Source organism: Temnothorax longispinosus, chromosome 11 (genome assembly GCF_030848805.1).
Source record: "Temnothorax longispinosus isolate EJ_2023e chromosome 11, Tlon_JGU_v1, whole genome shotgun sequence".
NCBI lineage: Eukaryota > Metazoa > Arthropoda > Insecta > Hymenoptera > Formicidae > Temnothorax > Temnothorax longispinosus.
The window spans coordinates 13,607,380-13,623,495 of record NC_092368.1 but is presented as its reverse complement, the minus strand read 5'-3'; the positions used below and the strand labels follow the sequence as shown (position 1 = coordinate 13,623,495).

At 39.0% G+C, this 16,116-nt stretch overlaps 1 protein-coding gene across 3 annotated transcripts in view; it reads right to left on the bottom strand.

Moving 5' to 3' along the window:
* The window catches only part of Nlg-4 (neuroligin 4), a 232,164-nt gene that overhangs the window by 189,414 nt on the left and 26,634 nt on the right, over positions 1–16,116 (bottom strand). The window contains exon 1 of one of the 3 annotated variants that reach the window (XM_071794145.1): positions 2,772–2,882. The exons of the other annotated variants lie outside the window; for them this stretch is intronic. The gene's annotated coding sequence lies outside the window, so the exon portion shown is untranslated. Of the gene's footprint in view, positions 1–2,771; positions 2,883–16,116 lie in introns of those variants that run through there. 3 annotated transcript variants of the gene reach the window in all.

The following is a 16,116-nucleotide window of genomic DNA, read 5'->3' as shown; positions in this document are numbered from 1 at the left end:
GCACGGAAAATATAATATTATTTTATAAATATACGCACAAAAATACAAATTTTTGTTTGTAGTATATTACGAATTATGAAACGCGATAGATTTTACTTTTTTTTCACACGTTGGATATTGTTTTCCTTTCAACTCTTGCAAAATATGCTGAAAAAGAAATCTCTCTATATTGTATGAAAAATACCAAATGCAACCAAAAAGAGTCTCTTAGGTAATTAAACTCAACAATATCGATTTTTGAATTATTGACATGATCAATCTATAAAATATGTAAAAGTATGCCCAATATATTAAACATATTACTATACAACCAATAATTTTATTAATGTGCAAATTGCTAATTATTAATAAAACTATGTTGACATTTTTGAGTTTATTGTAAATAAAATAATGGCGTTCGGAGCAACCGGCGCATCCGAATGGGAACGGGTATCCTTTGGCGGGTTTGTCTCGCGCGGAGGCAAATGTGGGTTAATTAATCACGCGATTTATTACATTTTCCCATTATTTTTCCTCGCTCCCGGACGCGTCGCGGGCTTTTGTGCGAAACAAAGCGGCGCCGCGGCGTTGCGGTCTTTGTCCGTGTCAGCCGGCTGCCAGCGCCGCTGCTGCTCTGACAATTCTTGCTACGCGTAAAGAAAAAAGGAGAGTCTGAAGAGAGAGAGAGAGAGAGAGAAAAAAAAGAAAGGACTTGTTCGAGTTAATTACATGCTACCTACAGGACAGCCGCAATTTTTCTTGCCCAACTCAGACCGGGCTAGTCGCTGCTGTCCGATAAACTCGCGCTATATCCAGCATTTCGAATTTATATTCAAATTATGATGTATAATGTCCTTTGTATCGATAACGTAGGATCAGTAACATTTCATGTAATATAAATCATGTGATACAAATTTGACTTTTTCTCATTAAAAATTTAGTTGTAAAAAGAAATTTTTTAATAAAAAAATTGGTATTGGTACTTATATTGGTATTTTTTGAAATTTAGTCTTTTGTTTAACCCTTAAATGCCACACCTCTCAAGAATCTCGTAAATGACACATGGGGTCTAAAAGATCCCAGCATGAAAAATGTCTCTTTACTCATTGATTTTTTGATATTTAGTTATGAAAATTATTTTCAATGTTGTTCAAGGCTTAGAAAAGACAATAAAATGCTTATATTGTTAAAATTTCAATTTCAACATAGTAGGGTAGACCGGGGCACGTTGTCACACGGGGCACGTTGTCACATAGGCTTTATTTAAAAAACTAATAACCACAGGGCAGCACCCGTCATTCCCAAAACGTGTTAGTGTATGCCCATCTTTGGTGTGTTTACAGTGTTGAGATTGCTCTAGCCGTGTTGACGTAAAATCAACTTGAAAGTTTTTTGCGACCGTAAGTAAAATTTTATTGTCTAATATTCAACGTACTGGACATGAAGCTTATGTTTTTTCAGAATAGACCTTTATATTATCTTAAAGTATGTACTTTTACCTACCGCGTGCAATACCTAACCTTATGAATATCTCAAACGTGTCGGCCATGAGGCTGTTTGAAGTAAAAAAATGCCCTCGGGGCACGTTGTCACGAATTTGATGGGAATAATCTATTGCGAATCTTCGGATGACGATAACGAGTAAAAATATTTTATGTTTAATCACCGACATGATTATAAAAGAAAAAATGTGTATCAATAAGTTGCGCATTCGAGTGGAATTCTTGTATTTAGATTAAGACAAAAACTTCGTGCTTTTTGCACTTTTTTGAAATAAAATAAATGTTTTCTGTGAAGGATTTTACTTTTTTACATTGCAGCGCACTATAATATATTGATATTTACGTTTGGATACAGTTTGGATAACATTTTGCATGCAATTACATTTGATGTGACAACGTGCCCCGTGACCGGGGCACGTTGTCACAAGCGACCTGTCGTTATTTATTGTTATGTAACAACTGTAGAGTAACAATCACACAAAATTCGATACTGTCCAATTGAAACTGAGGGTTCACTCGAAATTTTGGCATATCAAAGTACTCTTAAATATTAAATGTAAAAAATACAAAAAATATTGAACCAAATGTGTGACAACGTGCCCCGGTCTACCCTATAAAAAATTAAGTAAACTGAGTACCTACTGCTAAGTGTACAACCGGGTAGGTCAATCACTCAACTATCATCAATGGGAGCATGAGTTCCATTTTTGGCAAGAACTGAGGAACCAGGTTCGAGTCCACTAGAGCCATAAAGCATGGAATGTTTTTCCGATAGCTGCGCCCCTTCGTGCAAGATAGGCTCTTGTGCGGAGAAAACTGGGCTCCCGTCTTTCGGAAAAAGACGTTGGTCCAAAGGGTTAAAGTGAGAGGAGAAGGATAGTATTGGTAGTAGATTGCGAACCCTGCGGGGATATGCAATAAATTACAAATTTTACAGAATTTTTACAGAATTATATTTTAATTATATGTAAAAATTTTTTTCTGCGAAGAATATAATAATAAAATCCAATAAACTAATTTACTAATATAATAAGTATTTTCTTATAAAATACATGTAAAAGGATGTACATAAATTTCTCTTTTCTATACGTCTGTTATCAGTAATTTCCTCTTGCCATCAGCAATCTGTTTAATCTATCCTGATTATTCTACGGGTCCGCAATCCCACTCCTAAAACCTGCTCGTCTAACGTGTCGTTGACAAGAGGCGCGACCAGAAGTGGAAAGCATTACGAGCAGAGAGCTCGTCGGCGTACTTATGCAGGAATTTAGCGGGGAAAAAGCGGCTTACCGGGGGTAAACAGGTATAGCCATCAATCACCGGGCGTCGTCGTAAGTCTCATCCGCATCCGAACGAGTTCGCAGTTCCGAGCAGCATTTACTTTTCTCCCGGAACAGCGAAAATTTAATTGGAAAAGTTTGACGAAAATTGTCGGGCCGCTGCGCGTTATATCGGAGTCTTGTCGCAACTGTCAGAAAGGTTTTAGCAGTGCATTTTGATTGATAATTATACCCAAAAGGGCTAATTGTAAGTCCTGCAACTCTTTGCTTAGTTGTTTGGATCAGTTTATAATAGCGATTGCTCGTTTTTGCACGTTCCAAAATTATTTATGTTCAAAGAAAAACGCAGATTCTTTTTTAATTTAAGTGGACGTTGTAATTTCCAAAGAGATTATAGAAATAAAAAAAGTAAATATAGCTTTTAGTATTCAAAGACTCAAAATGTCAACGTCTGGCGTGCTGATAAAAAATGTAAAATAAAGACCTTCTTTTCCCTCTCAGTATTTTATTGCATTTTTAAAGCTTTGTTCGCGCATTAGATTACACAACCTCTTTGCGTTATAGAAATTGTTCGAACTATAATTTAGTCATGTACCACTACTATTTTAGCTGCGACGTCATGGGAGACACGAGAACACAAACGCCATATTGCTGCGCGCTGATTTCTCGCAGTGCAAGATACAAGTGTGTGTAAACGTAATCCGCTGCTTTGATAGTCTGGTTAAACCAGATTGGGTGTAGCAGCAATGGCATTCACAATACACGAACCGGGTCCAGCTCCTGAACAATATCGCTAATCAACACGCTACTCCTGCGTAGTTCTTCCTAGGCGTAGAGAGCACGTTCGGCTATTATTTTGTGAAAGTTTGCGCGCAATAGTGTCTTTTTTTTAATCCTTTTCCGCCGATAATACGCCGCTCATTATTTTTCAGTGATTTTTTTTTCGGCAATTTTTGCAACACGCTAAAATCAATTTCCGGTTTTCTGCACCGCGGGCAACGTCAGCCCACTATATGCTTTATACATATACGTCCAATACTTGTCAAACTTTTAAACGAACCAATACCGTCGACGATAATCAACGGCGGATTTGTCAGTAAGTCCGATTTTCTTTAAATCCATGATATAGTAAAAATATTTATTATCTCTATTTTCGTTTATTGCTTGAAGCTCTTCAGAGCTTGCAGATATATCTGTGGAAAGGTTAATAAAAATCCAGAATTAAAAATAAAATAAAAAATCTCGCAATCCATATGTCTGCTAAAATCCGAAAATAGAATAGAATAAATTTATAATTTCTAAGGTCCATTTCATATGCATACTTGCTTTAAATTGCATTTATCTTATATACCACAGATAAGTTTTCCGATCAACTTTGTATAAACGCTGCCAAAATTCGTTCAATATCCGCGATAATGCATTATTATATGGAGGAGCATCATGAGAATAAATAAAGGAGCTATCGTGAGACATCATGGGGGGGGGGAGGGCGTACGTAGAACGATAAACCGGGCGGAAAGTGAATCGAGAAGACCTTCTGCATAAAGCGCTCGCCACTTTGCATATCTCCCCTTCGTGTTGTATTTGCGTTCCGGGTTTTAGGCCAGAGATTCGCGAAACGAATCCTTGCCTCCCTCTTTCCTCCCGCCGCTTTCCTCTTCTGCCACGGCGCCTTCTTGTTTTCACCCCGCAATCCAACGGGAACTAAATAGGCACTGTCGCGCGCAGACATCAAATGAGACCCCGTTCCCGCGGTCTCATTTCGTCGCAAACCCGCATCTCGATGGGAACAACGACGATGGAGGAGGTTGACGTAATAGAATTTTAAGTTAATGAAAATTATTAACTCAACTGGTTGTTATTGTATTAACGATCACTTCATATTAAAATTACACAAGAAGAGAAAACCTGAATATTTGAATAGACCATCCTGCATTTTCTGACGGACTAGCCTGCGTGAATAGGATGTTTTGTAGAAATTATATAGTTTATTTATAATTTTAAATTTCCAAAATACTAATTTTCAATCCAGTTAATTTTAAACTATATGCAAATTCCCAAATTCTGCTTGTTAAATTAAGAAATTCTACTATCGTAATTTTATAATTGTTTTATATCTTCACAATTTCACATCCTCTTTCAATTCTTATGTCTTCTTATTTTACAAACATTTAATCCTCTGTTTCTTGTATCAAGAGACCAAGGATCTCTAAATTTACGAAGCTATACATCTTTGTAGCCTTTAATACCTACTTCATTTTTCGGCATTGTGATGGGTTAATTGCCACGTTTCACTAAAAAATTAATTAATTATGCGCATTACAATGAAACCGCCTGAAATTTTGCAATCTTCGAGCAGTTTTCCTAGAACTGGTTTCTATACAAGCGCGTAATTGTGTTACTATACTTAATCAATGGGCGAGTGCGTTCGTTCTCGCTCGTGAAATTCGAGCGCGTTCAACCCGGAGGGGGGAAAGGGATAGGGGGTTTTCTGAGAATTTCTCCGCCATTCAGAGTGCTCCTTATTCATTCTCAGACATCGTTGCGAGTAGTAATTTTACGCTCGGCACAATATCTCAGATTTAATTAGCCACTCGAATAAGAGCAGAAACAAGATTCTACCGTTCCCCAAGCACGCCGTTCCAGGATTTGCCACTGATGCATACATGGTGTCCTACACGTTTCGCATTCTCTCTTGCTTGTCGACTTAAACTGTTCGATTAATTTTTTAGAAAATCCATTTTTCCTTTCTTTAAGTTTATTATTAAACGCCCCAGTTTCAATTACAAGTGTTACAAACTTCCTGGTAGTATTGTACTCTTTAGGGATTACCGGGACGTATTAAAATTCTGGAAGGTTAATTCTTCTGCTCTGAAAAGAAAATGGTTTTGACACGGAATGGCTTATGGCGCGTTAATTATTTTAACAAATGCAGTAATTCAAATAACAAATAATACTGTAATAAACAATAGTACATTTTTCATTTAATTTATGTTTATTAACTAATGTATTTTTAATAAAACAAATCGACGGAGTGGGGAACAAATGCAATCGTCGTCGATAAATTGTTAGACAAAAGAATAGCGGAATGAGAAAAGGAGACACGGGGAAAGGCGCTAATGATATAGGTGCTCACGATCGAGATATAATTTATCTGTATTATTCAGTGCAACTACAACGGCAATAATGCGTTTGTTACGGCGGACTGAATCCTTTGAAAGGCGATGCCCGTCGATACTGTTCCGCTACGCTTTGACATATTAAAAGCATTGCGCTTGTAGATTTCGTTATGCGCTACGCGATCGATTCGGCAACGCGTTTACTATTAGCGCGCCCATGTAGAACGAGCTGATGTTGAGTTAACGGATGCCGCTTTTTACAAAGATACGTTGCCATTAAAAGCAACGAAAAAACATGTAGTCGTGATGCATGTTTTCGCGATACTTTTAATGGGGAATGTCCCCCAAGGCTATCGCCAATCTCCCATCTACGGATACTTTACAGGAACGAATTGATTATTCCGGTTCAGAGGTGTGAGATCTGTTCGAAAAGTTTTCGAATTTTCTTTATAATTTTTTGCGACTAGATTAGGTTAGCCATCAAAGGGAGAAAACGCCGTAATCGGTTAGGACTGGATCTTGCTTGTCCGAATAATATATTAATTCTTGAGTGACTTTTTACGTACAATTCTTATGCCCTGGCAGACCACGCGTCGTTACTTTCGGACATAACGCAGTCTTAACCAAAGCCAGAACGATACAATCACACAATTAACACGTGTGTTATATTGTATTTATATTGTTGAGTAGGAAATTACAACTAACCTGTACGTTACATGTTGCATTGTGTTTGCTGGGTATATATATATATACATATATATATATATATAGGATAGGATACTGAGAATACAGAGGAAATGTTGCGGAAAATAACACCCCAGCTAGAATTCGAATCTGGACCTCCCTCATTTCGTGACGGACTTATTGTTTATATACGTCGCCGGTAAAAGACATTCTTCCTTATTAACTAATGTTGCGATAAATATCACCACATGCCTCAGTGGTCGAATTGGTGAGACGCCCGTCACGGAATGAGGGAGATCCAGATTCGAATCCTAGCTGGGGTGTTATTTTTCGCAACATTTCATTCTGATACAGAGGAAATGTTGCGAAAAATAACACCCCAAATAAAATGTATATACATATATATATATATATATATCGTAATTTTCGCATTTTTGTTTCCGAATTTCTTGTGTATATTTAATATAATTAAATTGATATCAATTTAATTGTGTGATTGTATCGTTCTGGCTTTGGTTGAGACTGCGTTATGTCCGAAAGTAACGGCGCGTGGTCTGCCAGGGCATAAGAATTGTACGTAAAAAGTCACTCAAGAATTAATATATTATTCGGACAAGCAAGATCCAGTCCTGACCGATTACGGCGTTTTCTCCCTTTGATTGTATATCTTACACAGTCGCGTATAATCTCATACTTATAAATTAAGTTAGGTTAGGTTAAGGTTAGGTTATTACTTATTCAGCCCTATCTCCTTTGAAATATGTTCCTTCTTGATTGATACATCACTCTCAATGCCGTTTCCACTTCTGGAACGCGTTTCCAATCCCGGTACAAGTTTTTCGAGATTGTGAGTAAGTCCGTCCGCAAATTTTTCTTTTGATGATCCTTTTTGTGTTCCCGGGGACTTTTTTCTTTTTCTAAAATTGAATTTTAGTTGAAAGACCAAAGATTCGATTGAAGACATCAAGGGAAATTTGCTGACAAACTTATACGCGCGATCCAAAAAAAGGACTGCTTCCAGAAGTAGAAACAGTGTTGGGAGTAGAGTGTATAATTTCGCATCAGATAGGAGGCTGAATAAGTCGTAAGTAATTCCCCAAAAATTATAGAAACAAAGTTCGAGAACTTTTTGAACAGATCTTGTACATCATGAAATGTCTGAGCTAGGATGTTGGTTTATAATACTATATTACAGCTCTGCAGAAAATACAAATATTATACAGTTAACAAATTTTGCGTTTAGGTTGGAGAGTTTATTTCCTTTTGTTTATAAATTCGTAAAACTTGCGCAAATGTTTATCGTCAAACCAACAGAAATATAACGCCAATAAAATGGAAATTTCAATATTTAAATGTTCTCAATGTTCAATTTCCGCTATACGCAGACAGTTTCAACATGCGCGCATACAAACGTGCACGTATCATTCTCTCAGAAAATAGTTCAGAGAGATAATATCGTTAATGGAGATCTTCTCAAATGACCTTAATGAAGAACGAAGATGGAGATTAGTGCGGATGACTTAAATGCTTGGCACGTAAATCCTTGACTGGGACGATTTTATGCCAACATTATGACAACATTAATATTTGACCACGCGGAGACAAAACACAAATCCAATTCAAGGACCAAAGGCCTGAGGGGCGAGGTGCGCATCTACTTGAATATAAATTATTCTCATTTCTCCCTTTGGTGGTCGGCCAACGGAGTGCTTTTCGTCGGTGGATTATAGGTGGATATCCTTAGATTATGCATACCGAATATCGGGCAAAGAGAGAATGGCCGAGGCTGAATGGGGAGAACCTTTCCCCCAATTCCCTCTCGTTTTAGCGAACGCAAAAATTTCTGCGATATTTCCCGCTCGGTGACGTTTAAATTGAAGCGGACACTTTCGGCGAAATAGATTTCGAGAGAATCATCTATGACTTTTAAAGGCCAAGCGCTTTTAACATCAGTATAAAGCTTTATAAAGATGACTAGAGTAAAAAATTAAAGTTCCAAAATTCAAATATTGCGAGGTCGAAGATTCCTAGTATTTGAATATAATATGGAAAGAGATATAAGAAGATTTTATGTGATCTGAGATTAGAAAGTTTATCTATTATTTAAAAACTTATTTTGAAACTAAAATTTATACGAGACCGTTTATAGACATTAATATTTTGAACAAATCAAGATTTAAAAGAAAAAGAAGGGAAAACATTGGCGCAAAAATAACTTTTACTCTAAAAATCGACAGTTATTATCAAGGAGTGACCATGAGAAGGAAAAGAATGTACAGGGATCCCAAGAATGCCCCATGTCGTTCGATCGACACATAGAAAAAGTTAGATCGCGGTGCACGGTCAAAGAGTAATGACATACGCGATTGCCTGGGTAGTATTCTCTAAAAAGTTGAATCCTTTGACGTGGTTTATCCTTCGTGTGTTATACGTCATTCACATAGACACGGCCGATCGCACACACATATTCGCTGCACGCTTGTCGATACGATGTAGGGAACGTTACGAGCAGTTGCCCCAATTTATCCCACTTTTTTGCACCGAGAGCTTCCTGGCCTTTTTAGCCGGCATCCCTTTGCTCTCTTTAAGCGTCGCTTTTAAGTGCACGTACGGTTTAGTGCCGCAGCTGCACTTTGACCAAAGCATGAAGCTGCCCAGGAGACATTTTTATTGCCGGGGCTTAGTGGCTTTGTAACCGCTACCGATAAACGTTTTGTTTTTGTAATTAACGTAACAAGTAACGCGATGCGAATCACAATTTGAGAAAAATTCCGATTGTATTCGCGAATATTTGAAAATATACGATACCAAGCAATCGAGCGAATGTGAATCGCGCAAAAATATATTCGATACTATCCGACAAAATATTATTTTGCAAAATATATATATATATTATAATTTTGGTAATGAATTTCACATTATTGTTTCTTGATGAAAATTTGTACCAAGAATCAGTAATTATAACTACTGATTCTAAGGATTAAAAGAACAGAGAATCGACTTTTAAGAAAGTATAGATATATTGAAATAAAAATTTCGGTAAAATAATAAAGAGAATAACTGGTATATGACTCTAAGAACATTTCCGTGACTTTTCAATTATTTTCAATTACACTTCTACCTCTATACGTAGTTCAAATTCGATCTCCTTAGTGCACCTGTATTCTCAAAAAACTAAGTTAAAGATATTACCGCATTTGCGGTAACCTTGCGGAAGTCGGGTTGCACATTTCGCACCATCGTGGAAGATCGAGGTCTTGAGCATGATAGATCTCGTATATTTATCTCTCGGTCCCGACGCCCCCTCAACGTCGATTTGTTTTTCCTCCACTCCGGCATCCTCCGGCTGTGGCCTCATTGCTCACCCTACGCTATCGTATCGCGATTTGTCCGTCCTCGATCGACGCGATCTAATTGATCACGTGAAAAATTAGGGTTTATCTCCGTTCGCACACTCGCTCGCCGCTTCCGAGGGGCAAAGCGGAATCTGCGGTCCGCTGGCGGAGTCCGTCGATCGGGGGTTCGTGAGCGACGGAGGGGTGTACGCGTTGTGGTGGTTCGTGCCATTGAGGTTTCGGGAACATGTCCGTTTATGCATCCCGGATCACTTTCGGTAATGTTAGCAGTAATTTGTTCCACCGCGGCTTTTGCCTCTCGAGCCCCACGTCCTCCAATTTACGAGAAAGCCGCAGCTATTTCCTGTTTTAAAAAGAAGCGCACAATCCGCGGAGTCGAGGAATATCCGAACTGACTTCTGCCTGCAGCAAAATTAAATTGAAGAACAAAGAGGACACGTTCAGAAAATTCCGAATAATGAAGATAAACGTTTAATAATAATAGTCGCATAATTTTAATATTATTTGATTAAATTTTAATTTTCAAATATTTCATTTCTCTACTATTTAATATTACGTGATTAAGTGTAACTGTCATGAAAGTCGATAGAATTCTACCTATTTCAAAGCTATCAAATTGAAAAAATTTTGCAAAAGAGATTCCTCGTTACTAAGTTACGAGGTTGTATTCACATTCATGGCTGGCTGCAGAGAATCCGGAGTTCCTAGCAAGAGATCATGATTTCCGCGGTCGTATCATTGAAGGATGCAGTCCGACAACGGCGCGGTAACGATCGTGAAAGCGCGTTTGACTTCATTCAAAATGCTCCGTTGCTTTGAATTTTTTACGATCCGAGCGGTCGCCGCGCATCCTGCCGTCGTAAACGTCGGCCCTTAGAAAAAGAGCACGCAGTTACTTTAATTTCGGTGTCCGCGATTTCGGGCTGGTTTAGACGGAACCCGGCTAGACGAAAGCGAGCGACTAAAATTACAGGATCCCCCTCCGTGTCCTCCGCGCGGAAGACGGCGCGCATATACGAGCGCTTTAATCTCGCGCGGGAGTAAATCGCGCGGTTTATTATCATCCGAATGTCTGAATTAACTTGCATTTTATCCCGCCTGAAAAAGAGATGTCTTTTCGCGCGGTAAGTATCGCGGGTCTTAACCGCGCGCGTTTTCGCGTACACAGATCGTATCGAGAAACGTATAATTTAAACTCGTGTTCTCGCGGCGGGTGCGGCCACGGGTTTTTTTTATCGGCGCGCCAGTGATAAGGCGTTTTCTTTCGGGATTTAAAATCCGGCGGTATAAAACCGCCGGGGAAGATCATTCCAAATCCCGAATATAAATCGCGGAATTATTGCCGCATGCGCTGAAGGCTGATGAGAAGTCGGTTAAATGATGATCCGCGAATCACCCCCAGTTTGTAACAATGGCGTGAAATTTCAGGCAAAGGCAACGGTACATTGAGTCGAATAATCAGTCTTCCGCGTTGGAACACTGTTGAAAAGTATTTCAACATCTCCGCGAGTGGTGGATGAGAGAGAAAACTTCAGACACGGTTCCGGAAACGCCGAAAGTAACGTTCTTCGCGGATATCGCGAAGGAGTGCACCTCCCTGAAATTTACGATGTGTAAATGGAATGTGCACCCGGGGAATGTAGCGATCTGAATAGAGATTACCTACTTCGGTAACCTTCTTTTAAGGTTACCCGCTTTACGCAGCCGGATAACGTATAGATCATAGTCCTAAGAATTTATCCTGCGAATAAATCGTCCGAGAAAGAAGAAACTGAATCTAGGTAACGCAGTCGTAGGAAATCGAGTTGAAGCGAGAATTGTCAAAAATAATAGTCGCGACGTCTGCGAGCCCCTGCGAGCCACCGGAGATATCCGAGACGCGAAGCGTGCCGAGGATATTTGCTCTCGCTCATCTTTACTCTTTTTCTCTCTTGCAAGGAAAATATAGAATCCGAAGTACTCCAATCCAAGTATATTTACATTATCTTACATCATCGTTTCAACGTTACATATATCTTCAAGTATATCGTATAGTTTGCCGGAAACGTCGTTTCTTGAGAAATAACTTCCGCACTCATTCAAACAATTGTAATTATGTAATTCTAATAAATTGAGTTTAATTTCTGACTTAAAAAAAAATACAAAGCGAACTCTCTAATTACTTCAAATGTTTTTAACACCATCGGACCTGATTTCCGTTAAATTGTTAGAGCGGACGTTTAATCATGAAAGAGAGGATACCCTAACTTCCTTGAGCAGCAGTGATTTAAAATCCTAGGAAGTTGGTCGCCAGCTAAAAAGGGAGTTTGCAATCAGCTTGGGAGGAGGCTTGAAAAAACGCGAGCTCGCAATTTAATCAATCTCCTGGCAAGGTTACGTACATCAGCGACAACGGGCATCGCCGTTCGATCAAGCTCCGAGCAGCTTCCAGCGTACAAAGTGCTAAAGAAGGCCGTTGTACGAACATACACACACGTCCCCACACGCTCGCGCGCGCACGTATATGCGCGAGCCCATGAACGCCCGCGTTCGTTTTATCGGCTATCTAATCGATAACGTGCCGTGCCGGTACTCTCTGGCGACCCTGTCGAGTGCAACACGACACACACAAGTACACCCGCGCGTCCGTGTTAGTCCCCCATGTACACAGGTAACATCGAGTTCATTAATCGCAGACGTCCGTTTAAGTAATGTTCGCGTTGCGAGCTGAACTTTGGAAGTCGAAGGCAGCGACCTTGCCGCCGGAAGTAATGGATGACGGAATGATATCCGAGCTCATCCGATTGGCAAAGTTTTTTTTATTATGTATGTTTTTTCTTTTATTTCGTAAGCGTCCCGTAAAGTGGAGTTACTTTATATTTTTATGATTGCGGTCTTCTCCGGACTTTTACGAGCGCTATTCCTTTAGAGAACTTCGGAGGGTCTAGCCCTCTATGAGGTAAATTCGTTTGCATCCGATAGGATGCGGAAGATATCGATATCGCTAATGCAAACTACATAAATTATACATACTTTTATTCATGACCGGGAAGTTATAAAATAGGATGGGATGAGTATGCCGGGAGGTAAAAGATTCTTTTGGCGAAGTACATTCTCTTATATGCAAATTAACATTGAGCAACAATCCAAATGCGTTCTATCTATAGTAGAAGGAAACGGAAGAAAATTATTTCCATGTTACATTGTTGATACTATCGTATACCTACAATTTGGCGCATAAAATACCGTTTTACGATAGATATTTTTGTGGAAACAAGCGTCTCGTGGCGGTATTCGAAACTGAGCATTATCGATTCGCTACGATACGTACAACTGCGGGTAGCAATGCATTGACGGGAGATCGAGGATGGAAAACACACGCTTTTGCTGCTAGGCGACGGTAATGAAATTCACGAAACGTCGCGTGTTATGTCCTCTTTTGTATGCCTACGTTCGGGCTTTCTCGATGCGCGCCGGCTATTATAGGGAATACGGGAAACGCGAGGTATACGTATGCACGCGAATGGTAGGCGATCGACAGCGCATCGAGGGACCGATTTCATTTTAGACAACATGCAGTCCTAAAAGAGACCGGGCACAAATATAAACGCCACCTTCCACGACTGCCATTGCCGATTCCCTGTCATTCCTGTCTCTTTGACAACGTTCTATTAACTTGGAGTTTATATGTAGTTCTGATAAGTAAAGGATAACGTAGGAAAAGTTTACGTTTACGTTTGCTTGAAATCACAAATGTAATAATCATACGAACATGTTTGCCAGTGCGTCTAGATGATCATCCTGAAGAAGAAATAGGATCATGTTAATCTTATTTAGATAAAAAAAGTATAAAGTATATTTCTCTTTATTTCAAATGAAAAATCATCTTATCTAAAAATTATCTAAGATAGTAGGATTCTCATTCTTTCAATTATTTCTTTACCGCGATTTAAATTTAAATTGGATTCCAAAACGTTAAATGTATAAAGTTGTGTAAAGATCTATTTTTGAAAGAAATAGATTATTTTAAAATATTCTAAAATAATGTTATTATAAAATCTCGAAAATAGATCAACTTCAAATAGAAGCGGAGAGAAAGATTTCTTCCGCGATATTAAAATAAAATGAGAATAATAAGCAAATGGCTATTAGTGGTAACATCGAAGCAGATTTGGAATCTAAATCGGAGGAACTCCAATCTCTTATGAATTTTACAAATATTGAAATCTTAAATATAATACATTCCTGCTATCGTCAGTGCCAATAGAGCGCCTAGTTTAGCACAGCAAATAAGTGTGTCCAATTGAAATCGCTTGTTAGATAAAACATTTGACTTTTATTTTTGAGAAATAAAAACTTGAAATAAAATTGCGAGTGCTGTTTTAATATCCTTTTTATAATCTGTGTAATTCTTTTTATATAAATTTTAATATCAATTTTTATGAATAATCTCATAAACACAAAGTTATATAAAAAATATCTAGATAAATCGCAATAATAATATCATTTTTCATCTAGATTAATTAAAAGCAAAATCATCTTTATCTAACAAGAGATAAATTTACGGATTTTTCTCTTATCTTCAACTTAGATGATTTCAAAATCATCTATAGCAAAACTACACACGAATAAGAATCGATAACTAAAAGAATTCGACTCAGATATCAGAATCTTGTGCGTTATTAAATTCTATAGATTTTAAAACATGAATAACTAGCTGCCCCGGCGAACTTCGTACCGCCTAACAGTAATGAATGTAGTGATAAGACACGCAAATAGTCCCTCTCTCCCTCTCTCTTTCTCTCTTCCTCTCTCTCCCCCCTCTCCCCTCTCCCCCCTTTCCCCCTCTCTCCCCCTCTCTCCCCCTCTCTCCCCCTCCCCCCTCACTCTTTCTCTCTCTCCCCTCTCTTTCTCTCTCTCCCCCTCCCTCTCTCCCCCTCCCTCTCTTCCTCTCCTCTCTCACCCTCTCTCTCTTTATCCCCCTCTCTTTCTCTCTCTCTTTCCCCCTCCCTCTCTCCCTCTCTCTCTCTCTCTCCCTCCCTCTATGTATTTTTTCTATGTATTTGGATATCTTTCTAGATTAATTTTTTTTTTACGTGAATTTTTTCGATATTTTATTAGTTATTCTGCTATTCCGGAAAATTCTACCCCTATTTCATATACTTGTGGTAAAAATTCGGCCCAGCCGTTCTTGAGTTATAAATGGTGTAACTAACCCGACTTTGTTTTATATATAAAGATATACCAAAACCAGAGTAAACAAGAATTAATTAAGAATTTAAGGAAAACAATAACATAAATACATATTTAGTTCGACAATACAATCAGCTATTAAATTTTTTTTTCTTTAACTTAAACGATTGTTATTAAAGAAGCTTCCATAATTAGAAGCCGCGATGGTTGCGGTAATTTGCGGAGTATAATAAGGTTTAAAAAGCGGCACATTTATGGAACCTTGATGAATGCACGTATGCATCATTTAACGGGCAACTGCGTTTCTAAAGAGAATCATCGATCTAAAGATGGCTGCAATAGTCAAGTGAATACAGGTCACATTTTCCGCACGACTAATTTCTTGGGTAATTCGCGCTTTATACAGGATGATTCAAAGCTTGTTCTTTTCTTATTCTTTGATTCGGTGTAATGGGCGCCGTCTTCGAATTCTTAAAGCGTCGTAAATCATCGTTCCCGAGAGGCGCTTCAATTTGCTCGAGCATTTTGAGGTACGCGCGCGCGACAGTTTCTGGCAAATAAAATTTTCCACTGAAAAATCGCTCTTGCCGGACACACGAACGGCCATTTTGGCGGCGTCGAGTCGTACGTCCGACTTTGTGTCGGAACGCGTACTTTTAAATTTGCTAACACGCGCGCTACGCTACACACGCGCACGCACACAGGCGCGCGGGGATATGTCGAGTGTCCAGACGGTTTAAAAAAAATTGCGACGCGGCCGGGAGCCGCGTGCTCTAAAATACAATTCCCTGTCGGACGTAACATCGTTGCAAGTGTTGCAACACGATCCGCGCGACAGTACAAATTCGGGGCTGCATTATATACGCGTACAGCTTCAAAAAACAGTATAGGACGTTAGTGAACCGTAATTAAATTCTGCGGGGGAGCGTATATATGATACATGTAACACGCGTTGATTCGCCAATTAATGCACGGCGCCGTCGACCGCCAGCGCGGTAACCATGTGCTGTTTCGGTCGCCATTC